We start from the raw sequence: 27,106 nt of genomic DNA, 5'->3' as shown, positions 1-27,106 counted from the left end.
AGAGAGGGGTAGGAGGGAGGGAGGGGGAGGGGGAGTGGGGCAGGAGGGAGGGCGGGAACAGCTGGCCCCAAAGAGTGCACAGATGCACTGTGTGGGTCGGCTAGTTGACATAATTTGTGCTGAAGCTGGAATATATAACTGTTTGGAAGAGCCCTTGGTGTGACTGGGAAACCTGACTGCACCAGAGTTCCTGATTGTGAGACCGGTTGTACCATTCGCACCTTTGGCCGGACACCTGGAGGTCAAGTCCAGGGCCAGCCAACAGGATCCTAATCCCTTCTATGTATCTGATGAATGCATAAAGATTACAGTGACAATAGGGCTTATGTATCTATGATTCACAATACCCAACACTTATGCCAGGGACCTTGGAGTGATGATTAGGGATGTGCAAACCGGTTTGAATTTGAACTGGTTTGGTTCGATGGTTCGATTTGTCTGTCATCTGTCATCTGCGCATCTCTTCTGGGTTCCACTCCCTTGCTCCAGAAAAGCAGAGAAGGAGAAGTTTATTAAAAACTGCAAGTGTTGGAAGGTTTGGAGTGTGCTTGGGAGTGAAAGAGAAGCCTCTTGAGACAAGAAAAACCTATTTTACTGTTACAGGAGCAGAATGAATGAAGGTGGTACATTAAGGGAAGGGGGGGCAGGGAAGGAGAGGCAGGGAGAGGGAGATACACTAGTGTCACGAGCGCAGCAATTGTGTGTAGTTGCATCAAGCAACCTCAGCGTGCTCAGATAATGCTGCAACTCCTTCTATGCGATGGACAGAGACTCGAAAAACCCACAAGGAGGTGTTGCTCTGCCCAGCTTGCTGCCACTAGAGCAGACAATAAGGAACACAGCTGTCAAATTCACCTTCCTTGCAGAAGACCAGCAAGACAAGTTGCCAAGCAGCGCCCTCTGCTGACTCTTGGCATTCCACAAATCCACCCAGCAATTAAAACAACAACACCACATGAAAGTACGTGTTTTGAAAAAAGCCAGTTTATTGACAATGGCCCCTCTACACATTGTGGAAAAGTATTGGGGCATACCAGAAGCCTCATTCCCCTCCCCAATGCCACTAAAATGGAGGAATTTTTAACCCCAGACGAAATTCAGCATTCAGGCTAAGCTAGGATGTGCAGCCCTAATTTGGGAAAAAAAACAAAATTGTGTGTAAACGGGTCCCACTGCAATTTCAGGGTAAATCTGGCTGATATTTTCCTCTTTTTATTGCTTTGTATAATTTTAAGTCTGGACTTTTACAATTTTATACTCCCCTTATTTTTCCCCTCGGCATTTCTATCATTATTTTATCTATTTTAGCTTTATTAATTTTAGGTTTTTTGCTTATTTAGTTTTAATGAGTATATTCTATCTATTTTACTTCTTATTCTGCAATCATTCTTAGTTTTAGTCTTTTGATGTTATGTACTAATATGTATTTTAACTTGCTTTTTAAAATGTAATCATCTTTAATTTTAGATTTGTCAAGTTATGTACCATCATATCATCATAACAACATCATATAACATGTAATTTTTAACGTATTAATTTTATGCTGGTCTCTGACCATAATAAGGGATTGATTGATTGGCTGATATGTGAACTATCACCCTCCGTTCCAGAACAGATTCAAGCTAAAAGTCATGTGTGTAAAAGTTCCAGGGGAAGCCTTGCCTAGTGATCAGTTGAGAGTCTAGCCAGGCTGGCTACTTGTGGGCCTCCCTCCTTTAAGGGGCAGGGGAGGCACTGCCTACCTGCTAGTCTGCACCCCACCCCTTTCCCCCGCACCAGCACTCTCATAAAAAGTGGCCGCGGATAACTATAGCGTCCCTCCCTGCACCCCGGTTGTTGTCGCAAGAGAAGTGGCCACATAGCTCACACATGCACGCACGTTGGCCACTTGCCCTTCTTATTAAATCAAATAAGGAGAGGATTTTTAGCTGGGTCCAGCAGGTTCTAAATGAGAGAGGGCATGGTCCCAGCTCCATTGCTCCAAGCTATTATTTGACCACTCCTAAAGAAACCCTGACTGGACCAGAGGATGTAAACAACTAGAGGCCTGTGGCCAATATTCCCTTCCTTCACAAGGTACTTGAGCGTGTAATGACTGATCAGCACCAGACTCTCTTAGAGGAAATGGACTATCTAGATCCATTTCAGTCAGGCTACAGGCCTGGCTTTGGAACTGAACCTTCTTTGGACACCCTGTGGGATGGCCGATGCAGAGAGAAAAAAGACAGGGGAAGTGCAAAACCTATTAATTCTCTTGGATCTCTTAGTGGCTTTCTATACCATGGTATCTTTTTTGATAGGCTGGCTGAGTTGGGTGTGGGAGGCACTGTTTGGAGATGGTTCCACTCCTACCTCAAGGCCCATTCCCAAAAGGTGGTGCTTGGCAGTTGTGCTTTGGGGTGCCACAAGGTTCCATTCTTTCCCCATGCTGTTTAACATCTATATGAAACCTCTGGGAGAGGTCATCAGGAGATCTGGCTTGAGATGTCATCAATATGCAGATTGCACTCAGTTGTATCTCTCTTTTTCATAAGACGCAGGTGAAGCAGTGACTGTCCTGAATCGGTTCCTGGATGCAGTAATGAGGGTGAGGATGAGGGTGAATAAGCTGAGACTCAATCCAGACAAGACAGACGGTTGGTTGGTGGTCTGTTATGATTTAATGTGTTATGTGTTTTTATTATATGTTTTAATCCTCTGTTGTTATCCACCCAGAGAACAATTTGTTATGGGCCAGCTAATAACTAAATTTTTTATTATTTATTGTTGTTGTTTCTAGGTCCAGTTCAAAGTGCTAGTGTTAGCCTTTAGTGCTTTAGTGTTAACCCTCTTGCCATCCTGACTTTCTCTCCAGACTGCCCAGGAGAAAGGGAACAAGATGCAGAGAGGGAAGAGGAAGAAAATGCCAACCCTGTCTTAATCTTGCAGCCCTATTTTGTACCAGACTGCCCGGCCTGGCCCAACCCCTAACAGGGCTTTTGGGACTCCAGTCTGATTTATCAGACTGATCTCAGTCTGATAAAAGCATAGCTTAAATAACAAAGGGACAGCATGGATTTCTGCCAGACTAGCCTCAACATTCCGAGGTTCAAACTACAGTGACTGGTCATTTGAGATAAAATCCTATCTGATGAGCCAAGGACTCAACAGTGAGCAACAAACAGATGCAAGAAAGCTTTGAGATTCTCAAAACAAAAAAACTCTTAGACTTAGTCCAAAATATATAATCATTTTACGGCTGTGGAATTGGCCAGTGAAGTTTGGAAAAGGCCAGGAGAGATTTATAATTGCAGGAGGCCCAGTGATACATTATTTCTGATTCAAAAGCTCTGTGACTTGAAGCTAAATGAGAGACAAAATCCCGCTGAGCATATAAGGCAAATTCAGGATCTGGGAAAACAGCTTAAAGACTTGGAGACAGACCACAGTGAGGCTACAATCGTGGGATTCATTTTAAACTCATTGCCAAAAAGTTATCAAGCCCTTAAATTGGCAATTAAAGCTTCAGCTGCATCTTTAAATTTAAAATATATCTCTGGGTGCTTGGCTGAACATTTTCGTAGAAAGCAAGAAAGGGCTTTTCCTACTTCAGCTCATGGTACAGCATCTCACTCAGAGAACACAGAACAAAGTTGTTTTCTGTGCAGAAGCAAGAACCATCCGTATGCTAATTGCCCTGATATGCCTGGGAAAGCTGCTGCTGGCAGAGGCAAGGCCAAAGGAGAGACAGAGGGTTAAGATTCCTGAAGCTACAAGCCATCATAATTCCACACCGAAAGGAGATTCTCATAAACAGAAGTACATGAAGGGCTTTCTTAAACTTAAAGTTTATAATACCCTGATTGAAACAAACAAAAATGTTTTCTGCATAGATTCTGGAGCAACAGAATCTTTTTTTAAAGATATTGAACTGTTTATAGAATTGGATAAAGACATTTGATACAGAGTTCCCATTTGTCTCTCAGATGGTCGAAGTGAAGAGGTGTTGTCAAAGTGCATTGTAAGCTACCAGATGGACAGTGCATGCATGTTACTATTAAGGAGGCATTATTTGTGCCATCACTGGAGAATAATTTGATTCCTATGAAAATGGAGTTGAGTTCATATACAAGCATTATTATATTACAAATTGAAATGATTTGATTACGGCCACAACACTAAAAGAGAAGGGGTTGTTTGATTTGGACTCTGTAGAGAGAGCAAATCTAGCAACAGGGTGCAATCACAAGTCATGTGACCTACTTTGGCACCATTGCCTTGCTCATGTTAATATTAAAGGAACTCATGAACTTGCAAAGGGAGAATTAAAGACTTTAAAGTACAGCCATGCAGAAAGGCTGCATCCAAATGTGACTGCTGCCTTCGTGCTAAACCTGTGAAGCCTACCTTTCATAAAAGAGAGGAGAAAGAGTCACAGCAACCCCTGACTTGATTCACAGTGATCTTTGTGGTAATGACAAGATGTTGAAAAGGTGCCAACCACAAAGCTGAGAAAAATGGAGGAAAGCTGCAGAAGCTTACGGAAAGCTCCGTAATCAACTGAATCTCTGCACAAGAGCAAGTAATTGACACTTGTGGAACTACCTGCTGGAAGAAAGACTGTAGGCTGCAAGTGAGTCTTTAAAATCAAACAAGATGTAGAAGAGGATGTACAGTGCTACAAGGCAAAGACAAAGGATATTCCCACATATATGGTGAGGACTACGATGAGACATTTGCACCAGTCATGAAACACATTTCCATCAGGACACTACCCAGCATAGCAGCATCCAGAAAGATGCACTTTGACCATCTATATGCAGCAACCACCAGGCTTTGAAGAACTTGAAAAAGAGGGGCTTGTGTGCAAATTTCAAAAGAGCATCTGTGGCTTAAAGCAAGCTGCTAGAACATGGAATGAAAAGCTAAATCAACTGGGGTTTACAGAAGTTGACCCCTGTCTTTACTCAAGATTCAGAGATTATAGATGGACTTACATCCTGTCATGTCGATGACTTGATCATTGCATATGAGGACAAACAAGACAGCCATGGAGGTTGTTCAGCACCTGAACAAGCAAATAGGTGAAGCAACTTGGGAGCATCTCCTACTATCTTGGCATTCAAATAGAAAGAGAACAAGAGAGGATATTTCGTCTCAACCAGAAATGGGGGGGGATGGCCCACAGTGGCCCACAGACGTGTTGGTAGCAACCACAGATGAAACTCTCTAGTGGTTTGGGCAATAGGGCTCATTAACGGACAACAGGGCTCATGATGGAGGACATTCTCTTTATCCAGGACGTTCTGTTTACCCAGATGATGTTCTCGTTACCCAGGGCTGTTCTCTTTACCCAGGGCTTTTTAGGGCTTTATAGGGAATAGCTAGCACCTTTTATTTTGCCTGGAAACTTATCAGCAGCCAGTGTGGCTCTTACTCTTTGCAGAAATAGATTTGGATATGATCAGCATATTGATAACATGCAGCACCAAATCTCTTGATGATCTATGAAGCCCCTGAGGGACACCATATGAAAGTTCAGATGCTGAAGAACAACAGTCTCCAAGAAACACCATCTGGAATCTGCCTGTGACATTGGAGTGGAACCACTGCAAACAGTGCCACCTGCAAAGCAGTCCCACCAGCAATCAACTCAGATGTTCCAGAAGGATGTCAATAGTATCGAAGGCCGCTGAGAGATCCAAAAGGACAGACAGAGTCACACTCCCTCTGTCAATTCTCAATTGGAGACCATCAATCAGGCTGACCATGGCAGACTCAACCCCATAGTCCACCCAAAAGTCAGTTTGAAATGGGTCTAAAACAGTTTTCTCCTAGACCACCTGGAGCTGGGAGGCCACCACCATTATCACTGTTTGGTAATAATATCTATCGTTCTCCCTTCCTCCCATCAATTAGAATAATATAAATGAACAGACTCATGAAGGAATGTTGTTAGAAAAGAGGGCCATCCAGGGGCCAAACCTACAGCCTCCCCCCACTTTGGTAATTAGACTTTTTCATGCTTTCTTCATTTTTTCAGTACTCTCTTCCCCACTATTTTGCTTCACAGGTAAAATAAGGATTTGGATTTCACTTTTCTCCTGCATAAGATTTCTCCGTAATCAGTACCCCACACAAGAGTGGCAAATAGATGTAGTGGATAGAATGTTAAGACTAGGATTCAGGAGACCTGTGTTCAAATTTTCCCCCATTCATCCATGTAGCTGTGTAGGCCAGACACTCATTAGGGCTATTCTCACGATCGATGGCTAAGGGAGCCCAGCCCGGTTTCCATCGACTGTGCCAACCACCGGGCTTGAGGGTGAACCCAGTGGTTCAACGGCACCTAGCCTGCCTAAATACCCCTCCCTCTAAATGAGGTTAATGGATACCCTAACCTTTTTTTTCAGCACTGGGAAATACACATTTCCCATTTAAAAGACATGACAAAAAGGCTTAGAGCAGTACTTGCTTCCCCAAAAGATCTGTTAAACTGTCAAGATACTATAGTACTGCTAGTGGGATCTAGGTACTGCTAGGACTACACTAAGCAGAAAATCTTCTTGCTTTAAAAAAAATGGAACATACAGCATAACTGTGCAGACGTTTAAGCTAGTTTATGAGGCTGAATATGATGGGCAGCCAGATTTGATTATGTTTGTGTCTTTCCTGGGCACTCATAAAGTGGGGTGAGTGGGGTCTAATTTTTATAAAAGGTTGATATTGGGAGGGGGAGCTGAACCCTCACTCATTCATATCTTGCCATATTTTTAAATTTCATCTGCTTTTCTCTTGGTTCTGCTCGAATACCAGAAGTAACCTACGCCAAGCACTGGACCTACGAAGCCATTGCTCCGAAGATATGGCTGTCCCCTAAAGAAAGGCCAATTCAAACATGAACCCAGCTCACGACAGGAAGTCTTGCACAATGTCACTGGTGTCCACCTGTCTTAACAGCTGAAGCTTTATATACGGCATGCTCTCCTGTGTCATATCATATTTCAAATCTGTAGTCAATATTCTCTTTAGTATTCCATCCATGCACCATCTTCATTGAGGAAAGAAACATGCTTTACAGTAATGTCACAAATTTTCCAGAAGCACCTCTCTAGAGCTTTCTAATTGTCTTATCTAGGCATAATGGGTTAACCTGCCAGGCACAACTTCAGTTTCAAGGGCAAAATCTCTTTCTACAGAAAAATATTTCAAATGCTGAAAGCTTTTTTAGGGGTGAGCAGGGAAGTAACTAATGGTGCATCAGGGAAGTAACTTGCCTAGCGAGCAAGAGGTTGCCGGTTAAAATCTCCGCTGGTATGTTTCCCATGGTGTTACTATGGGAAACAATTGTGCAGCAACAATAGAGGAAGATGCTGAAAGGCAACATATACTGAGTGGGACATGGCAAAGGTAAACCCCTCCTATATTCTACCAAAGAAAACCACAAGGCTCTGTGGTCACCAGCAGTTGACACCGACTCGACGGCACAACTTCTTTACTTTAGGATGGAGTTGGAAGGAGCTGCTTGGTGCATGGACCTGCTTGATTTATTTAGATCACAGTTACAACATTTGGGCATCAGTGTTAAATCTTCATTTAATTGGCACGAATTGTGGCCCACATGGTGGGCAATGCAACACAATGATTGGACGATGCTGCTGTGCACAGTGCAGGCAGCCCCAGTGGCATTGCACAAGAGGGCAGTTGTATAACTACTCAAAACAGTGAGCCCACAGTTATGCAGCAGTTACATTGTTTCTGATGGAAGTAGCACTGCACAACTATGGGAGCACTGTTTAAAGTTGCTGCCCTCCTGCACACACCAACATGGCTGCCTGTGGTACAGCAACGCCAGGCAATTGGCAATGCCAACTTTGCTTTGCTAATCATGTGGGCCAGTATTTTATTAATATTTTAACATGGCTTGCCTGTTCCGAGTATGTTGTATGGTTGCTGACTCTCATCCTGGTTTGATTTGTTCACGCTCCAGCTACACACAGGTATTGGTAGCTTAATTGTATACAGCTGGACTCTATGCAAAGCGCTTTGAGAATTTTGTTGAAGAACAGTAGATAAATATTCGTAGTAGTAATGTGTTTGGATTTGGTTGGAGATGGGGAGACAAGGAGTGTATCCGCTGATTACAGTGCAGCCATTCCGATGGTTTTGGGGAATAGATGTTGGCAAGTCAGCAGGCCATTACAGGGGAAGGGAAATTAGAAATCTCCTAGCTGTTTCCCCTTCCAACTGTCCTGCCAGCACATTGAGCTTGGGGTGCAGTGCCAACCACCCACAGAGCCTCACCTTGCTCCTTTTTAATGCCATGGCAGTACAGAATGAACCATAAATTATCTGTGATCTGATTCTGGATGAAGGGGCTGACCTGGTATGTATCACAGAGACGGGGGTGGGGGGCTGATGGCCTAGTTTGGTCCCAGCTTCTCTTTCCAGGGGACTTTGTTGAGGTGAAGGTGAGGCAATGTGGGCAGGGAGGTGGAAAGTCTGTAAGAACAACATTTCCCTGTTGAAGTGTCTGACCATATTGAATATGTGTACTTAAGGTTGGAGATCAGGGATAGACTGGAACTTCTGTTGGTGTATCAATCACCTAAGGCAGGGATTCTCAACGTGTGGGTCCCCAGATGTAATTGGACTTCAACTCCCATAATTCCCAGCCAAAGGCCACTGGGGAGTTGAAGTCCAATAACATCTGGGGACCCACACGTTGAGAAACCCTGACCTAAGGAGACCTTAACTGAGCCCAAGGGCTCAGTGTTGGAGTCCACCCAGGGTTGTGGTGGTGGGGAACTTCATTTTGGGACCAATTTGTCTGGAATGGCTCAGCAATTCATAGTGGCCATGACCAATTATGAACTCCTGAACTCCAGGACAAATTGGTCCTGAAGTGAACATTGAAGTCCTCCACCACTACAGGGGCCTATCCCAACGCATGTTGCTGGCCACATGATTGATCTTTTCTCTTTTACTCATGGTAGTTAATCTTTTACTCATGGTAGTTGATCTTTTCTCTTTTACTCATGGTCATGGTAGTTGTGGGGGTGCCTGTGATTTCCCCATAACCATGGACGGAACACCATCTGGTTAAGGTTGGACTTACAACCATGTCCTGCCTCAAAAGGGTAAGGGGCATATTATGATGTCCCCCGCAAGAAGATTATTGGATCCAATAGTATTCCAAGAAGCCTTGGAAGGATTTAGTGTTAGCTCTGCTGGTGATCCTGTTGATGCCCTGGTGGATTATTAAAACAGCAAACTCACCGGAGCAGAAGACATTATCACACCTAAGCGTCCTCTCTGACCCACTTCAAACCTGGCCCCTTGGTATATGGAAGAACTACAGGGGCTGAAGTGGTAAGGTTCACAAGTGGAGAAAGACTACACTTGAGCCCAAAAGATTACAACATAGAGCACATTTGAAGATCTATGCTCAGGTGATACATGTGGCAAAGTAGCAATTCTTTTCTGCCCATGTTGCATCTGCAATCATCCAGCAGAGTTGTTCAGTTGTGAGAGGGCTAGTATGTGCCTCTCCTCCCTGGAATCAGACTTTGGAACCACCAATTACCCATTGTGACATTTTTAATGAGTTCTTTGCAGATAAAATCTCTTGTATTGGGGCCGACTTGGACTCAGACTTCACAGTATTGGAATTTGTAATTAATCTTTCAAAGCGTCAACAAAGGAAGCTTCTCACTCCAGTTACAGAGCAGAGTGCAGAGTTTTATTGCTTTGGTTATCCAAAGAACACACAATCTAAGCTAAACAGGTTACATTTTGGATAGGAAAGACCTATTGGGTGAGCAGGGAAGGGGTACATAAGAGGTACATAATGGATAGGTGGAGAGAGAAAGAGATCTTTCCATCTACTCTCCAAGAGGAAAAGAAGTGGACTGACTCCTCAGGAAAAACCTGAGGAGTCAGGGTGGGCATCATAGATAAAGAAGGACAAGGAAGGGGATCCTCACTAAGTACCTGAATCCCAATGCTCCTAGTGGTCATTGGGATAATTGGTGCAAAAGGTCAATGCACTGGAACTCCATATCCAACACACAGCTATGTGTCTGATGCGGTGTCCAGCAACTCTTCTTATGTGATTAGGCTGGATCAGTTTCAGCTTGTGACTCTTGAGAATGTGTATAAGCTGCTTGGAATAGTGTGTCCTACCACCTATAAGTCCAGCATGGCTTATACTATCTGGCAGGTGGATTGTTGTAGAAGGCCTGGTAGATGTTATAAATGCTCCTCTTATGGAGGGCAGGATGCCTCCTTGTCTTAAGAATTAGACCTATTCTGAAGAAACCTGCATTGGATCCCTCAGAGTAAAGCAACTATGGGCCTGCCTCCAACCTTTTGTGGGTGGTGGCCTCCCAGCTCCAGGCAGTTTTGGAGAAACATTTGGATGAACTACTGATGATCTAGAGCCATTTCAGACTTCTAGGCTGCCCGGAAACATGAGTTTTGGGTGGTATATAAATATGTTAAAGAAAGACAGACAGACTGAGCTGGGCAGATGAAATAAGAGGACACTGGGGCTTGGCAGAAGGGGAAATTTAAATAGGCTTTTTAATGTTTTACTTACTGCCTCTATCTGGTAGGTTCTTTAGTTTTTATAGTTCTCAGTTTTTAGCTTATTAAATAACTATTAATTTGAAACTTTTAAAAAAATAATTGTAATTTTTAAATGTGTTTTTAGCTTGGTAAAGTTTAACTGTCTTAACTTCATTAGTCCTATTTTACATTGTATCTGCTTTACTAATGGTGTGAGCCACCCCGAGTAGTAGTGTACTGTAGGGGTGGGGTATAAATATTGTAAGTAAAATAAATAAATAAATGGAAGAAAGTAACTGGGATCTAGTGGGAAATGGGGGTGCAAGTAATTATAGCATATACCTGGGCGCCAAGAGCCCTGAGCTCTGCTGCAAGAAACACTGGAACATTCTTACATTCTCCCTCTCGCCACCCTCTGCCCTGCTCTTGCCTGGAAACCATGTCCTCTGTGCAAAGTTACATCCGTGGATTAAGACTGGCTGTGGCAGAACAACATTCTGCACATACTCAGATGCACCATTACTACCACCACTATGTTCTGGGGCTGAGATTTGACATTCAAAACAGGTTCCAGGCCCAGAGCCAAGCCCTGGCTCAATTTAACTGCTTTATTTATAATTATAACTAATCTACTGCTGTTCAATCTATGCTGGCTGAATTTCTACACCTGCTACTGCCACAAATAATTTTGCCCCTTCCTTTGGTTACCCTGCAATTATGGCCAAATGAAGCAGAAACACTGACAAGTTATTGTCAGTGCCTGTTAAGAGCTGAAGCCAGAATCTTAAAGATGCAGCAGGCAGAGTATAGCTAGGAGAGGGAAGGGCCCATTTTCTCCCCCTCTTCCCAGTGGCCCCTCAGTGAGGGAGATAATGAAGAAAATAGGGAGGGGGTGAAGCTGGGGGGCCCTGAGGATCTGGGGGGGGGGGCTGGGTTCTTTGAACCTGCATGCTCAATCTTCATCCTTGCCCTAGGGTACATGACACATACCCTCAACATACAAGGGGGAGTGAGTGGGACCGTGTCTGTTAGTCACACCCATACCAACATACCCAGGGGCTGCATATTTAGCATGCATGTATAAGAGGCCATTATTAATAGGGTATGCTTCAAAGTATGTACCATTTCTGCCATGGAATATTTTATCCCACAGCTGGATACCTTGGAAACAAGACTGAGATCAGTCTGATGAAGCACAACATCTATATAAAATGTGTAGAGCAGGACCTCTGTTTGTACAGAAAGGAACACATACAGTCTAAAGACACAGACCATACAGGAACAGAAAACAAGACTAGTGCCAATGCTTCCTTCTGATCATCCCTTAACTAGTTAATATGAAGGCAGACATAATGAAAGTCCACACAAGACACTAACAGCGCAGGGAAGCAGATGGAGGAACATGACACGGTGTTCAGTTTCCAAGGCTCTGGCCCATGCTCCAAGGATTCAACTATTTCTTCCTCAGTCCCTGCCATAACCTTCAACTTTGGCAGATCGTTTCTCCTCGCAAGTATTTTGCCAACCAGCTCTTCAAGGAAGGTAGGCCAAGGTATATGCTAATTATGAGCACTCTTCTTAAGAAGGCCCGCATCATAAACCGTGTGGAACTGTGCAGGAGCAAAAATACCCGATTTTAACGGACATCAGAATTTGTCTAATCTCATTCTTCTAGTTCATAATTTAGTATTTGCATTCTAGAGTGGTAAAAGTTCCCACAGATGTAAAAAGGTGAAGAATCTTGATATTCAGGGCCATAGCAAGGTTGGAGTGGGCCCACCTGGGACAAAAAGTAGATGGGCCCCTGACCCAACTGCCTTACTCTTTAAAGATGTGTGAGGGAGAGAGCAAAGAGCAAGATGTCACCCAGCTGTTGTCCCATCCCTTGGCAGGACCCAGGGACATCCCACCACCATGCCATTATAGCTACACCCCTGTAATAGCTTCAGATCAGACCCATAGGGTCTGAGAGGAGATGGTTATATTTTAAATTTGCTTGGAAGTTTTCCTGAGAAAAGAAGTCTGGCTAACCAATGTTGCCAGAATGACTCTCAGCCTGGCATTTTTCTGAGATATTGGAGCTTCCATACCAGAAAGCATAATGCACATTCCTGAAGTCCAAGGCTAGAGGGAGCAGCACCAAGCAGTGTGTTGTGTGTTGTACTAGTTTGGTGGTGGGGCTGATGCTGCTGAGACCTGTTGCTGATGGCAGCAACAGGCAATAATCTGCCAAAGCCTAAAACGTGGCAGTGGTAACCATGGAGCACAGGTTCCAGAGGAAGTAAAAGGTTGTGCAGAGCATCAAGCCTAGTCATGGCTGTGGGAATGGAGAGAGTAGTGCTTCTAAAACAAGGTAAAATGCATAAACACTTAGGACCTCATATAGTGCCATGCCAGTATAGAGGGAATCACTTGTACTTGGAATCACTTGTACTTGGGGGTCCAAAGTTCCAAATGTAAGCCGTCTCATCAGAACCAAGGGGACACATTTTCTCCTTTGAATAGAGATTTGAATAGAGATTTTGGTATTAGTCATTTCTTCACCAAATTCCACCCTGGGTCACCAGGCATAACCAGGTTTTGTGCTGTTGATGTTGCCCTGTCTCCATCCTACTGGACTCCACCCCACGCCCCACCCTGGCCTATAAGACACTATCCATTAGCTCCTAGGCCTTACCCTTGTCCCTCAGACTAGTCTGAATTCAGATAATTCAACAAGCCTAGGATTGTATTCACAGGTTGGTGGGCCTGACCATTGGATACTGAGTACTGGGTCTGAGCCCAAAAGTTATTTCTTAGTTTCTCATGAGTTTTATGGATTAGCACAATAGAATATTACACTCCAAGCAGTGTTATTGCAACCCCAAGCTGAGCTGTAGGCATGAGAAATAGAGCTTAGGTAACATGAAAACACAATTCACTTTTCCTTTGCTGCATAAAGAAGCAAAATCTTTCTTCTGCTCTGATTATTCTTCTATTAGGAAGAATTCAATCACTTGGATGTTACAAATCATCTTATACTTGTATATTACAACTGGGAATGATACACAGTTCACACACACAACAGGGGAACTCTCTTGATAACTGCATCTAAAATGTCCAGGTTATTGAAGATGCTTTTCTTTGGTATAACTATAGTCCTAGCCTAATCCTAGGCGTTACTAGTCCTAGCCAAATGCTTTTCTAGCCTCACAGTATTGCTTGGGCATTTAATTTACTTTTTGCTGACATTAGACTGTCTGGAAACCCTGTTGAAAACATATTGTGGAAACATATTTGAAAAAAATGTCTGGAAACATATTATGTGCCAAACAGCATTCTTCACACCTCAGTATCAAACACGTCTGATATTTATGAAGGGGCATTTTCTATTAGAACTTGATCAAGCCATCAGATATTGCAGCCCTGTCCATATTTAGTAACAATTACTTTTAATGCATCTGACAGATTGAACAACCCCATGCTATGGATGTTTACTCAGAAATAAACCCCAGAAAGTTCAACAGCACTTGCTCCTGAGTAAATAAACATCAGATCACAGCCTTAATCTTTTTACATTTGATTGCAGAATTAGTTTGAGTCATTGGAGAAAACAAATCCATTCACAGGAAAGATAGTTTTCCTGATTTTTAGAGATCTGGCAGCTATGGGCAAGATAATGCCACAATTTATGGGGAAATAATAACAAATGTTTTTTAATGTTTTGCAGCTGATCCGTTTCACTTTATGTGCTTCCATGCATTTGTGAGTACCTCCCATCGCAGTAAACCTCCCATCACAGTAAAAACTTCCTAGTTCATGCAGTTTCTTATGCCTTACCTTCCGTTTCCACAGTTTTTGATCAGAGATAGAGGGCCATGGTGCCGTCTTCAGTGGGAGCCAATTGTCCAGCACATTTCACTTCACAGTGAACTGTTTATCACTAATGATTCCTGCAAGTCATATCCTCTATGGGCTCCCTTTTTAACGTGACTCAGTGAATGGAGACAGTAATTTTCAAAGTTGAAGGAGTCAAGTGTTTGCTCACCAAGACCTGTCCAGACAGGTGAAATGAAGAGAGCAAGAAATCCACAGTCAGTAAATCCAACTTAAATATATCTCAGGCAAGAAGAAACCAAGTGTAGAACATAGTGGGGAAGAGGCAAACATACGTATTGGAATAACCATGCAGTGTCAAGTAACAGACAGGCACTCATAAGCTATTTTTACATGCAGCTTTGCTGTTGGCAGCGCTTCAAAGATAACTAAGTGACAGAATATAATGTTCTGTGATTGGCCAGCCTCCAAGGGTGATTCACACGATAAACCAGGGCACTTTCATACCATCAGGTGGTGGGTGGAAATGTTTGTATGAAAGATCATTAAAAATAATAATCCAAAAATGTGCCCATGACTTATACATTATTGTCTTGATGGTGTCACTTTATAAATAGCACATTTCATCATCAAGGCTGGTCAGATGCATTGCATGAGGTGTTCTCTATATAGCCTTCCACAACTCTCCTTTGGACATCAATACAAGCAGCAGCCTTCATGGAAAAAGGACTCCAACACTGAGTTTCCTTTTGAAGGTTGCAATATTAGAGAATAGTTGGAGTGGTGCATGTGGTCAGCAGGCTGAGTTTGGCAGTCCAAACTATTGTGGGGATTGCATTCTGGATGGAGCAAGACCATTACTGAAGCAGAGATCAGCCGTGGAAATGTCGAGCAAGGTGTGGGAACCTCAGCACTCATCTGAGTGCAGATTGCAGCAATAAACTGTGTGTGTCATCCCACTTCTATCTGTGTTAGCTGGATTCCTCTCCTCTTGCTAGTGTTGTCGTATGCTCAGCTTCCAGTCTCTGCTGCAGATCTATTGCTTAGAGCTGTTAAAGAAAAAGCAGTCAGTGGTAAAGCAACCTGTTTCGAAAAGCATCAAAACCCTACACAACTAGAAAGTTCCACATTAAATTGAGGTAAACGCAGGCTTCAGTGAGTCAGGTGGCCAGCTCATCCCATAGAAGCAGAATGGAAACATGGCAAGTGTCTGAAGACCAGGCTGAAGAGGCAGCACAGCTGTTTGGGAGGTGCGGGGGAGGAGGATATTCAAGCCTGAGCGGTTTAAGTGAGTCGTTGCCAAGGAGTACACAGGAGCAGCAGGACTTAATGGCAAAGAGAACCAGCCCTGAGCCATTCGATAAGCAGCCCTGTATTCCAAAGAACGAATGCAGAAGGGGTTACAAATGTGGACTTTAAGGGGGAAAGAACATCTCATTGTTTTAAAGCCAAACCCAGATTATCTTCCTAAATAATTTTCTTCCCATCTGGTGGGGTGGGGATTAGGTGACCAACTGCAGGGACATGTTTTGAATTTTTTTAGAATGTTTATATTCCACCTTTCAATGTATATATAAAATTCACACGGCAACTTACTGATAGGGAGGAAGGGAGGAAACAATAAGGGAGGAAACAATACATCAATTCAACACACTAATGCAACAATAAAACAGCAAAGCAGCATAACAAAGGATAAAGCAGCTATAAATCCAATGTAAAAAATGATCAAGATGAAGCTCTTGGTGGCATTGACTCAGCATCATCTACTCTATTGACCATTAGAGGCACTAGGGGTAATGAGTGGCAGCCCCTACCTCAATGCCCAGACATCCCATGACATCATCTCCACCATCTGCCCATTTCCTCCAACCCCCTGCACACAAACTGCTCTCCTTCATACATCCGCCACACAGCTACCTCAGCAGCCATTAACCCTTTCATCTTTGCCACCCTCACCTTCTCCAAGCCCCATGTGGCCCTGCTTTTTCTTCCCCACTCCATCCACTCCCCCACCCCCAGTCACTGGTCAACTTTTCAAACCCCATCCTACCATTGCCCACACCTGTGCCAAGTGATTTTACAAACAAATAATAGAAAGAGAGCTGCTACCAAATGTTAGCATACAATCTTCTGCATTGACAACATCAAATTCAAAATACAAGGATATTTAAATATCCTTTTATAGCCAGATATATTATCACATTCAAAAATATATCATCACATTCAAAATATGGTACAAAAAAGAAAGAACAATTAACCAAAGAAGCCTCCATGCTTGAACAGTAACTTTGTTGTCTATTTGTTGTCTATTTCTTCCCAACCTTCATCAGTTCATCCACAACTCTGCTCTTCCCTGCTCCATCTATGGAGAGAGATGAAAAAGAGTGGATGCTGCTTAGTTCCCATCTTGCTCAATGCAGCCCTTAAACACATGGTAATGGCAAGTCTCTTGCAGCGGCCCGCCTGATCCCTGTGAAGAGCAAAAAAGGGGAGGGGGGACTTCAATCTACCCCACTCAGGAGAACAGTATAGCAAGATTAGAGCGAAGCCCCACCTCCCATTGCATTCGCTTTTGCAGTCCTAAAATCCTAACCTCCTCTCTGTGACTAAATCACTGCTTGCCTATGCAACCCTGCTTATAGAGCAACACAGATGGAGAACTAAGAGACTCCTGCTGTCTCAGTGTGTCTGTTTCATGGTTCTTACAGACAGGAGAGTAAGTAGATAAAGGAGACAAAGAAGTGGGGTAAAATAACAAATATGTAAAGAAACTACCTACATAAACTGTCATTTCCTTCCCAATCTGGCTGCAGATACTTTCCTTTAAGCAATCGCTTCTTCTGCCAAATGCCTTCCCCACTGCCTTCTACTGCACATAGTGATGGTAGGGTTATAATTGGACACAAGGGGACTGGATATTTTCCCAGGATCCACTCCTGGAGGAGCAAGTTCTCGACATATTGTCATGATGGACTTACACATGTGTGCTATAGCAAAGAGAAAGCTAGCCTTTACTGATGACTATGCAAGGATGCCTGTGATATGCCTCAGGCAGGCTACTGTTTCCCATATAGCCCATCCAGTTCTAGTAAATTACCAAATAGGTAATAACTCCAGTAGTTCCCAGTATTGTCAGAGATTTAAACATTTATGTACAAGTGCAATGTTTGGATAAATATTAAGTAAGGAATATTTCCATTCCTAAAACTGATCATTTTGAGGTTAAATCAATTAAAGTGATTCAACCTCAGAACAAATCTACCCAGTCGCTACTGGCCAAATTCAAACTCAAATAGATTTTCCTCAGATTTTATTGGAATCAATTCAAGATTTGACTTTCTCTTCATTCACACATGATTCCCACCTTTCATTTAAAAAAAACAACAACAACACCCTAAGCTCTAGTCCTTGTAGGAGTAATAGAGCAAACCGTGCAGTCATTATTCTGTTCATAATTTAGACTCTTTGGTGTGATTATCCTCATCGTGAATCCCTATGTGGATTCCTTACACACCAAAGCGTCTAAACACATCAAAAAAATTCTAAAAGATGAACTGAGTACCCCACTAGCTTGTGAGTGGGCATGAATTAGTGCCCTCCCTACCATCCCGCAGACTGAAAGGCAGTGGGGTACACAGTTTATTTTAAGGGAATGTTTGAAGTGTTACAATTTAGACTCTTTGGTGTAGAATGAATCCTCATAGGGTTTCATTATGAGGAAAAGGAATAACACAGAGATTACATCCTGTATCCCTTTATATCCTGCATCCTGTATCCCTTGGATTATTTGGGGGGGGGGACATTTTCCACTTAGTATCTGCAGGACAATAGGGCAAGCTAAAGTTTGGAGAGGGTATTTCACAGTTGTCCCCACTCCTGCCAAAGGAACTTTTTGCTTTTAAATTTTTTATTGATTTTTACAATATCTTCACAATCTCGTTACATCCAATTAGACAAATGTTGACTTTCCGCTCACCAATCCATGCGAATCACTAACTATACAATTCAACCACTGCTACAGTAATTCAAAACATATATCCTATACCTTACAAACTCGATTTTACTCTACTCAACCTGCCAATATTACTAAATTTCAAACCCTGTTGAAAAATCAATATTAGAAAAATAGTTCTTTAGGTATAATAAGAATGGTTTCCAATCTTCTTTAAAACATTCCAAGTTTTGATCTCTTATCAGTACTGTAAGTTTTGCCATCTCAGCATATTCCAAATTTTTTATCAACCAATCTTCTTTTGAGGGCAATTCATTATCCTTCCATTTCTGCGCATATACTATTCTGGCCGCCGTGGTTGAATACATAAAGAATGTTAAATTTCTTGTGGAAAACTCTCCTTGCGTTATTCCCAGCAGGAAGGATTCGGGTCTCTTAGGAAATGTCATTTAAAATTTTTTCTTTAAATCATTATATATCATGTCCCAAAAGGCCTTTGCCTTCCTACAGGACCACCACATATGGAAAAAAGTTCCTTCACAGTGTCCACATTTCCAACATTTGTTTGAAACATTTTTATACATTAGTGCTAATTTTTTAGGTGTCAAATACCACCTGTACATCATCTTATAATAATTTTCTTTTAAAGTATAACATGCAGGGAACTTTAAATCCATTTTCCATAATTTTTCCCAAGCTGCCATATCTATATTATGACCCACATCTTGAGCCCATTTTATCATAGTCATTTTAACCACTTCATCTCTTGTCTCCTCCAAAAGCAACAGCCTATACATCTTAGAAACTAATTTTTCATCGTTTTCACACAGCTCCTTCTCAAATCTCGACATTTGATCCTCAAATCCAACTTTAAGATCCTTCTTATAGATTTCATTTAACTGATGGTACTGAAACCAGTTACTAACCAAATTTTGTACTTCAATTAGGTTTTTTAATTTACAGCCCTTTTCTTGGAAACATAACAAATCCCTATAGGTTCCCCATTCCGGTTGCATATTTATCTCTTTACGTGCTAAAGCTTCAATCGGGGATAGCCATAACAGAGTTTTAGGTTCCAACCATTTTTTATATTTTACCCACACTCTCATTAGACTTCTTCCTACAAAGTGATTAAGGAAATCTTTATGTATTTTACTTTTTTCATACCACAAATATGAATGCCATCCAAACCTTCTATCAAATCCTTCCAGATCAAGTATTCTAGGATTTCTTAATGTTATCCATTCTTTTAACCACGTCAAACAAACAGCATCAAAATACAACCTTAAGCCTGGCAGGGTAAGACCACCTCTTTCTTTAGCATCTGTTAAATTTTTAAAATTAATTCTTGGTCTTTTCCCTTGCCAAACAACTCTGGTTATGTCTTTTTGCCATTGCTTAAAACAAGTTAAAATATTAATTATAGGAATAGTCTGGAAAAGAAACAGCATTTTAGGTAAAACATTCATTTTCACAACTGAAATTCTTCCCATTAAAGATAAGTTCATTCTAGACCATCTTTGCAAGTCAGTTTTTACTGTATTCCATATTTTAATAATTATTTTAAAACAACAAAGCATTTTTGTTTGTCAACCAGATGCCCAAGTATTTAATTTTCTTCTCCACTTTCAGTTCACTTATTTCAAAAAATCTATCCTTAGATTTCTGATCCATATTTTTTGTCAACACCTTCGTTTTAGCACTTCTGCCAAAGGAACTTAGCTGCTGAGGAGCAAGTGATCCTACAAATGCCCCAAATTGCCAGGGGTTTTCTACCAGCTCTTTGCATTGTGTCCAGAAATAACCTGGAAGCCAGTGACATTAAACCACAAAGATGGTATATAGGGACAGCTCAGTCCCTGGGCCCCAGTCCTGAACAGACCCCCAGCCACAGTCCCACATCTCAAGCAGGGGCTGGCAGGTTGGCACACCCTCTCCTGCAGGCAGGCACTCAACAGCAGCAGCAACGGACAGCTAACACCAGCCTCTCACCCTGGAGGGGCTGTTTGGGAAGCAAGTGGTCTGTCCCTCTGCTGCAGGGCTTATATTAAAGTTGAGAAGATGGTTTTGGCTATTAGTCTTTGAATTACATTAGTCTACATTAGTCTTTGAATGGTAGAAGCTCAGTTAATTGTTCTTTGTTGGGTCCTTCCAGCTCTCTTCACCTCCTACTGGTTACCTCATGGAAAGGAATTTAAGGATTGCTGAAATTTGGTTTGTGTCAACAACAAAGGATTGTGTATTGACAATGAAAATGGTTTTGTTTTAACCTGTAAACATCTGGCGGAAAGTATTTTATCTTTTGCATAATAAAGAGGTCTTGGTGGAAGGATTGCTTCAATATAACTTGAACTTCCAAATCAGAATGGATGCAAACAAACATAAGAAACATAAGAACAGCCCTGCTGGATCAGGCCCAAGGCCCATCTAGTCCAGCATCCCATTTCACTCAGTGGCCCATAAATAAGTCAAAGGCTACTAACCTTCTGAAAGCTTCTAGTAAGGTTTATCTGAAACCTTACTCTACTAAGGTTTATCTTAAAAAGATTTTCATTTTCCATATGAAATACTCCACCTTCCCAGCCCAAGAGACTATGCTGGGAAGACATAAATGAGACAGGCTAACCTGCTTCGTCTTACCGGATCTTGGTGATTGAAGCCAGATGAGATGGGACAGGAGCTGTTTTCCCACCGAATGATCTGGCATTTATTACCAGCATTCCAAGATGGTGGTACCACGATGACTAGGGTGGCCATGGCTGGAAGAGAGAGCAGCCCTTCAGAGTCTGCGCCATTGTCCCCTTGACTGCTCAATTCGTCAACCATTGTAAAAGTTTCCCTGCCAGTTAAACAAATAGGTGAATGGTTAACCCTTCCCACATGAATGGTTTACCCTTCCCACACTTACTGAGTCTCCTGTGCTGTGTTTCCTCTGGCCCATTTCCCCCATTTTTCTGACTGGGAGAAAGCCTGTAGGGGAACTGTCAGGGAAAACAGATGGAGAGTACTATTTATAATTCAGGGCTGGGGCCAAAAATCAGAAGCTGAAAGCCTGCATTGCACGTAGGTCACTTCAAATTCAGTTCCTAGCATTTCCAGGTTGGGCTGAGAAAAAACCCTGTGTCGTGAATCCAATCAGAATAGATAATTCTGACCTTAATGGAAGATAATTCTGACCTTAGTATCTGATTCAGTATGAGCCAGCTTCCTATGTTTGACAAGCAGGAGAAGAATAAAGCAGCACTTCCCCTGCAGATGCCTCCATCGTCCATCCCTTCACAATGGAAAATGGGTGTGTGGAATATTGTTCTGCCCTCTGATAAACAAGATCTGCAGAATATTCTGTTGGTTTTCTGTTGGTTCAAAAACCTGTTTGAAGAGGTGCTACAACAGAAGAAAATAAATCAATGACATTAACAGGGCTTTGCTGTGACTTCTTATTACATTACAAATCAATCTACCTTTTCCAGCTGGATTGCCAGACACTACTGTAGTTACTACGGTAGTACTACTGGGACAGCTTCATCCATGCCCCACAGTCTCCTCCGCTGCTCAGAAAAAGAGCCAGTGAATCCAGCCAACTTTGCTTGCTCACTTACTTTCTCTGGATCTCTCTCATTAAGCCCAGTTCCTTCAGTCTGTCCATACATTTTAATATTAAGGCAAAAGTTTCATAAAGCAGCTATTTAATCAGCAAAATTAACTTTTGAAGTTCTGGCAGTCCAAGATTAATTAATTTAATTCAAATAAATTGAATTAAAATTCATTCTAAAATAAATGCAATACAATTTATACAAAACACATAACAATAAAATGCATTGTTCTTCCTTTCCACCTCTGCCAAAGCATCACACTTAACATGGAACACTTGTAAGGGGGAAAAAATTAAAGAAGTTTTTCTCTTAATTTTTGATAGGATTTGCCAGTGGAGGGATTATGGGCTAAGAGCCCTGCCATTCCTTGAACTCAGGCCACTCCTAATTCAAACCAGGCTACGTAGACTCTAGACTAACGATCAGAAAATCTCACTTTACAGTATTTGGACTACATACTACTATACTGTGTTATTGGCTTAAATTAATTTACTATCCAGTTGGCCTAGAACCTTTTATTTTACAAGACGACCATCCATTTAGATGGTTTCAGACTATTGAGGCTAAAATAGCTACACTGGGCCTCTCGATTGCAATCCTTAATGTGGGTCATGATCATGTGAAGTCGCTGATTAGACAACAATTGTAGATTTTGAGCGGCAAAATGATCTTATTTTCCCAATTTTTATATAGCAGAGGAACGTAGATATTTAGCTTCTGCAATGAGCTATTTCACTTGGCTGGAAATCCCTAGGTATAAGAAAAGCTTTTACTTTAGCTCGCTGCCACAGTTTACCTTGGGCAGTCCTTGAAGGTCATCATAAAGGAGTTACATTCTCAGAGAAGCTTTGCCTTTGTGGGCTGGTTGAAACTACTGAACACGTTTTACTATTTTGTTTGTTTTATATCCGTGTTTTAGAGGATATCCTCTTTTACGTAAATTTCCAGGTCGACAGGATCAATTCTATTGCTCTTTGTTGCTTTCTGAGTCTGCAGTTACATCTAGAGTTGCTAGATACTGTGCTGCTGCCATTAATACTCATTGGCGGATGATTAATAAGGGAATTGTATTGTTTTAATTTATAATTTAATATATAATATCCAATTTATTGATATTGATACATTAACTATTAACTTATTTTTAAATTTTTTATTTGTTGACTTTTTGTTCTGGTCAGTGACCGTAACAATAAATACTGACTGACATCTGATCAATTAACAGCGGTACAAAAAGGTGTAGTCAATTAGAAAAAATCACTCAGATTAGATTAATGCAGGCTGTGAGATTTCCCCTGTATTTGGGTAGATTATATTTATTATATTATCAGTACTAGATCTTATTTTGTGATATTTGGAAAATATTATTGTTAAATGTACTTTGTTATTATGTGATACTGTTCTGTGTTCTTGAAGGTTGCTACAGTGGGACTCCTTATGCCCTTGTGGTGATGGGGAGTTGAATCAATTGAACATGTTTTGCTTCATTGCTCCTTTTATAGGGACTTATGTGTAGAATTAATATCTCCACAGCTGGCTCGTTTCCTAGGAAATTCACCTAGTCAACAAGTGGCTTTTCTGCTTGAGGACAGTATTCCTGCCATCACATGGAAAGCAGCCGGCTTTTGTGCTCCAAGATTGCATCAGTTTTTAATTAATAATTCTAGTGCTGCCCTATAACCTTTTAGTTATAATATTGTTGGTGGGTTAGACTGTTGACTTGTTATCTTTTTAATTGTTATTTATATTTATATTTTTATTGTATTTTTCCCCCTTTGTTGTGCTGATCATAGACCGTAATAAACTTTGAACTGAACTGAATGGTAATATTGCACATTAAAAAAAAAAAAGACCAAGGGAAACAAATAAAACAGACAGATATTATTTGTGGGGAATGAGGTTTTTGTGTTGCAATCCTTGAGAAGTGATGAAGTTCACATTCATCCCATTGATCCCATTCATCTCCTGCAAAATGTTGAGTGCAACCCTTTTTGCTCAAGCATGCAACCAAGGCTGCTGGGGAGAGGGGTAGGGATGTGCACAAACCTGTTCAAAAGCCATTTTACGGGCCTCCGAACAGGTTCAAACATTGGCCTTTTGATGATGGGGGGGATGTCAGACTTTAACGGAAGTGGCCAGAAGTATCGGGGGGGGGGGTACCACAGTTCAGATGGTACTTCTGGTCAAAAAGGGCAGGGAGGTACGCTGACTCCCCGAAGGATTTTACATGACCTGCAAGCACCAGCAGGGGGGGGGAGTGCACCCTCCTCCACCCTTAAAGTCTGACCCTCTGCCATTCAATTTCGACCCTCCCCGCTCCTGGTTCCGTGCACATCCCTAGAGAGTTGATGGACTCCCAGGGTTAACCCTTTGCTACTGCTGCTGACGATTTTGCTGCTGCTGCTACCTCATTCATGCTCCCAGCCAGCGAATGCTTTGCAGGGTGACCCTCTCTCTGACCCTGTGGGCCCAGGTGCAACCCCCTTGTCCAATATACCCTCTGCCCCTGCTTTCTGGATTGGAATCTAGCTGTGTTCTCATATTGTCACAACATCCAGAGGTAGAGTGCAGGGATGTGAGGTGACGGCTGCTTCAGCAAGGAGTAGCCACAGAGTCAGCGGCCATTCCTGCAAAGAGAAGGGCCACCTCCTCCTCTGGACCAAACATGCGGATGACATGGAACAGTGTAGTGCAGTGGGGAAAACGGGGCCTCAGCACAACCAAGCTGCCAAAAAACTACACAGCCTCTTCCTCCTTTTTCTCACTCTCTCACTAAATAATATTCAATAAGCCCATGAATCGACAACTATGGACAAAATGAATCCAGAAAGCTGGACACATAAGGCATCATTCTTCAGGCAAGCAATGAGAGGAGCATGTGATGAATATTTAACAAAAATTGATAGAAGATTAGTTGCTGCAACTGTGCAGTTTATTAAACTGTCACATTATTCGACTGTCCCTGCAAGGTCATTTCCTTGAGTGAAGACGGAGGTCATTTCCTTGAGTAAGGTCATTTCCTCAGAGGTGTATCTAGGGGAAATAGCGCCTAGGGCAAGCACTGAAATTACGCCCCCTGTCCAACCATCTGACACCCATCTTTCAGATAACTTTACCATAATATCAGCTGAAAAATACAAGTCAGGCTCATTAATCTTTTAATATTTCAAAAACTATTTAGCAGTGGACTTAGCCAGACAAAAAAATGCTGGAAAACTACAAATTTCAGTATGCTGGGGCTCATGAAATACCCAAATACTATGTGGAGGTGTACTTGGAAAACTAGAAGTGCCTGTCTAATTCTCTACTATGCATTATAGCATCACCATTACATAAGTTTTAAAAATCAATGGAGAATTTGACTTTTCCCAGATACTCTGAAAATAATTAAAGGATATGCAGAGTAAACTGTGTCACTGCTTGGAATATATTCTAGTATTTCAGAAAGACAGTTAAAATGAGAGAAAGAGAGCAAGAAACTCCCAGTGGGCCTTAATATTAAGGATTTCACACTGATTCAAAGACAAACTCACTATTAATAGCCATATTGACAAGACATCACATTTAACTCACTTATCACAAGAAGCAAAGTAAGAGCAAATGAATACAATCCTAGCTCATAAGCGTCAGCTGAGTATTCACAAGCCCTGATTCTCTGTACATAGTGCCAATCTGAATATGTGTACAGTGTCTTATATTATATTAATTTTTTAAAAAATTTTTAACCTGTAGCCCCATTGCGGGGCTTCCTAAAGTCTGTGGGGGGTTTCAAAGGTTCCCCCTCACCCCGCTGGCCTCTAGGGCCTCACAGGTACCATTTGAGCAAGTGCGGTGGCCAATGTTAAAAATAATCTTTTTTTTAAAAGGCCACTGAAAACAAATTGGCCACCGCGGATGCTCAAATGGCCTCTGCAAGGCCTGGCATGACCTAGGGCCTCACAGAGGCCATTTAAGCATGCACGGTGGCCATTTTGTTTTCGGCAGCCATTTTGTTTTAAATTCTACAAAATGGTGCCTCCCTTCAAGTGGCGCCCGGGGCACATGCCCTTCCTGCCCCACCCTAGATACACCCCTGCATTTCCTTGAGTAAAGACGGAAGGACATTTCCTTGAGCAGAGGAGAGAAAAGTTTTCAGGAAAATAAAGAGGAGATGATATATAGAGGAGGAGAAGATATACAGGAGAAGATATAGAAGATAGCGGAGAAGATACAGGAGAAGCTTTCAGGAAAACTAGCAGAGATAGTTTGTGCCAAGAGCTGAGGCCAGGATTACAGTAGTTAAAGTGCAAGTATTCAGCATTTTTTTTCTTTGAGAGGATCCATTTCCATTAACTTGGATTAACAGGATGGTTGAAAAAAAGATGTTCTGCTGATAGTGTACATTACATTTTTAAAAATGTAAACTCAGTCTTTCCTTTTTGTGACAGGGATCCCACGGGCTGATTTTACACATATTCATTAATGAACTATTAATCCCATCCTGAAAATTTAAGCATAATCCATCTTCATAGTATTTGGAAGAAACTTTCTGGTTACTTTGAAAGCTATAAGGCAGATGAGAAGTTAGGTAAGAGTGAAAAGGTAATGTGGGGAAGAACACATTCTGCTTTCTTATCTGTTTCTAAAGAACAGAATGCTAAATAAGAGAATTCCAGCTGTGCAACTGGAAAGTTATAATGGGTTGTGCAAGTCATTAATATTGCAATGAAAACTAATTAAACCTTGAGCTACACAAAAAAAAAGCTCATTGGAGATTTGAATAGCGGAAATGCAGGATTTGGAGGCCTGCAGTAGAGTTTATTTCAGCCCTCAAAGTAGAACTGCAGAGGCTACTGAACCGCATAATCTATGATACTAAACAAGGCTGAGCAAGGTGTTAAGAACACTTTTAAGAATTGAACTATGTAAATGCTTGAAGTTTGAAACTTGAAGTTTCCACTGCTTTTTGTAAAAAAAGGGGGGGGGAGGGATGTAGGAGGAATACACATGACTGATCATCACATACATTAGGCTTCAGAGAGCTGAGAGTTGATTTCCTCAGGCAATAGGGATATAGGATTGGTCACGGGCAATACAAAGCATTTCTGATTAAAATGAATAGAATATAGCAAGCAAGGGAAAAGGGGGCAGGTTGCTGGTGACATCTGGTTCTGTAATGGCCTAGTGCCAATGGCAGGACCAGCATCAAGTGGGTCGGGGT

At 41.9% G+C, this 27,106-nt stretch overlaps 1 protein-coding gene across 7 annotated transcripts in view; it reads right to left on the bottom strand.

Moving 5' to 3' along the window:
• C3H10orf71 (chromosome 3 C10orf71 homolog) overlaps window positions 1-21,281 on the bottom strand; it is a 50,266-nt gene extending 28,985 nt beyond the window's left edge. For 2 of the 7 annotated variants that reach the window (XM_053309311.1, XM_053309312.1), the window contains exon 1: window positions 14,368-14,695. The gene's annotated coding sequence lies outside the window, so the exon portion shown is untranslated. Of the gene's footprint in view, window positions 1-367; window positions 462-2,352; window positions 2,570-14,367; window positions 14,864-15,225; window positions 15,369-20,956; window positions 21,076-21,224 lie in introns of those variants that run through there. The other 5 variants (XM_053309314.1, XM_053309313.1, XM_053309315.1 and 2 more) reach the window with 5 other exon arrangements.
• Between the last annotated feature and the right edge of the window lie 5,825 nt (window positions 21,282-27,106).

Source organism: Hemicordylus capensis, chromosome 3 (genome assembly GCF_027244095.1).
Source record: "Hemicordylus capensis ecotype Gifberg chromosome 3, rHemCap1.1.pri, whole genome shotgun sequence".
NCBI classification, from domain to species: Eukaryota; Metazoa; Chordata; class Lepidosauria; order Squamata; family Cordylidae; genus Hemicordylus; species Hemicordylus capensis.
Note: the sequence above shows the minus strand (reverse complement) of the source record. Positions and strands in the feature narration are given on the sequence as shown.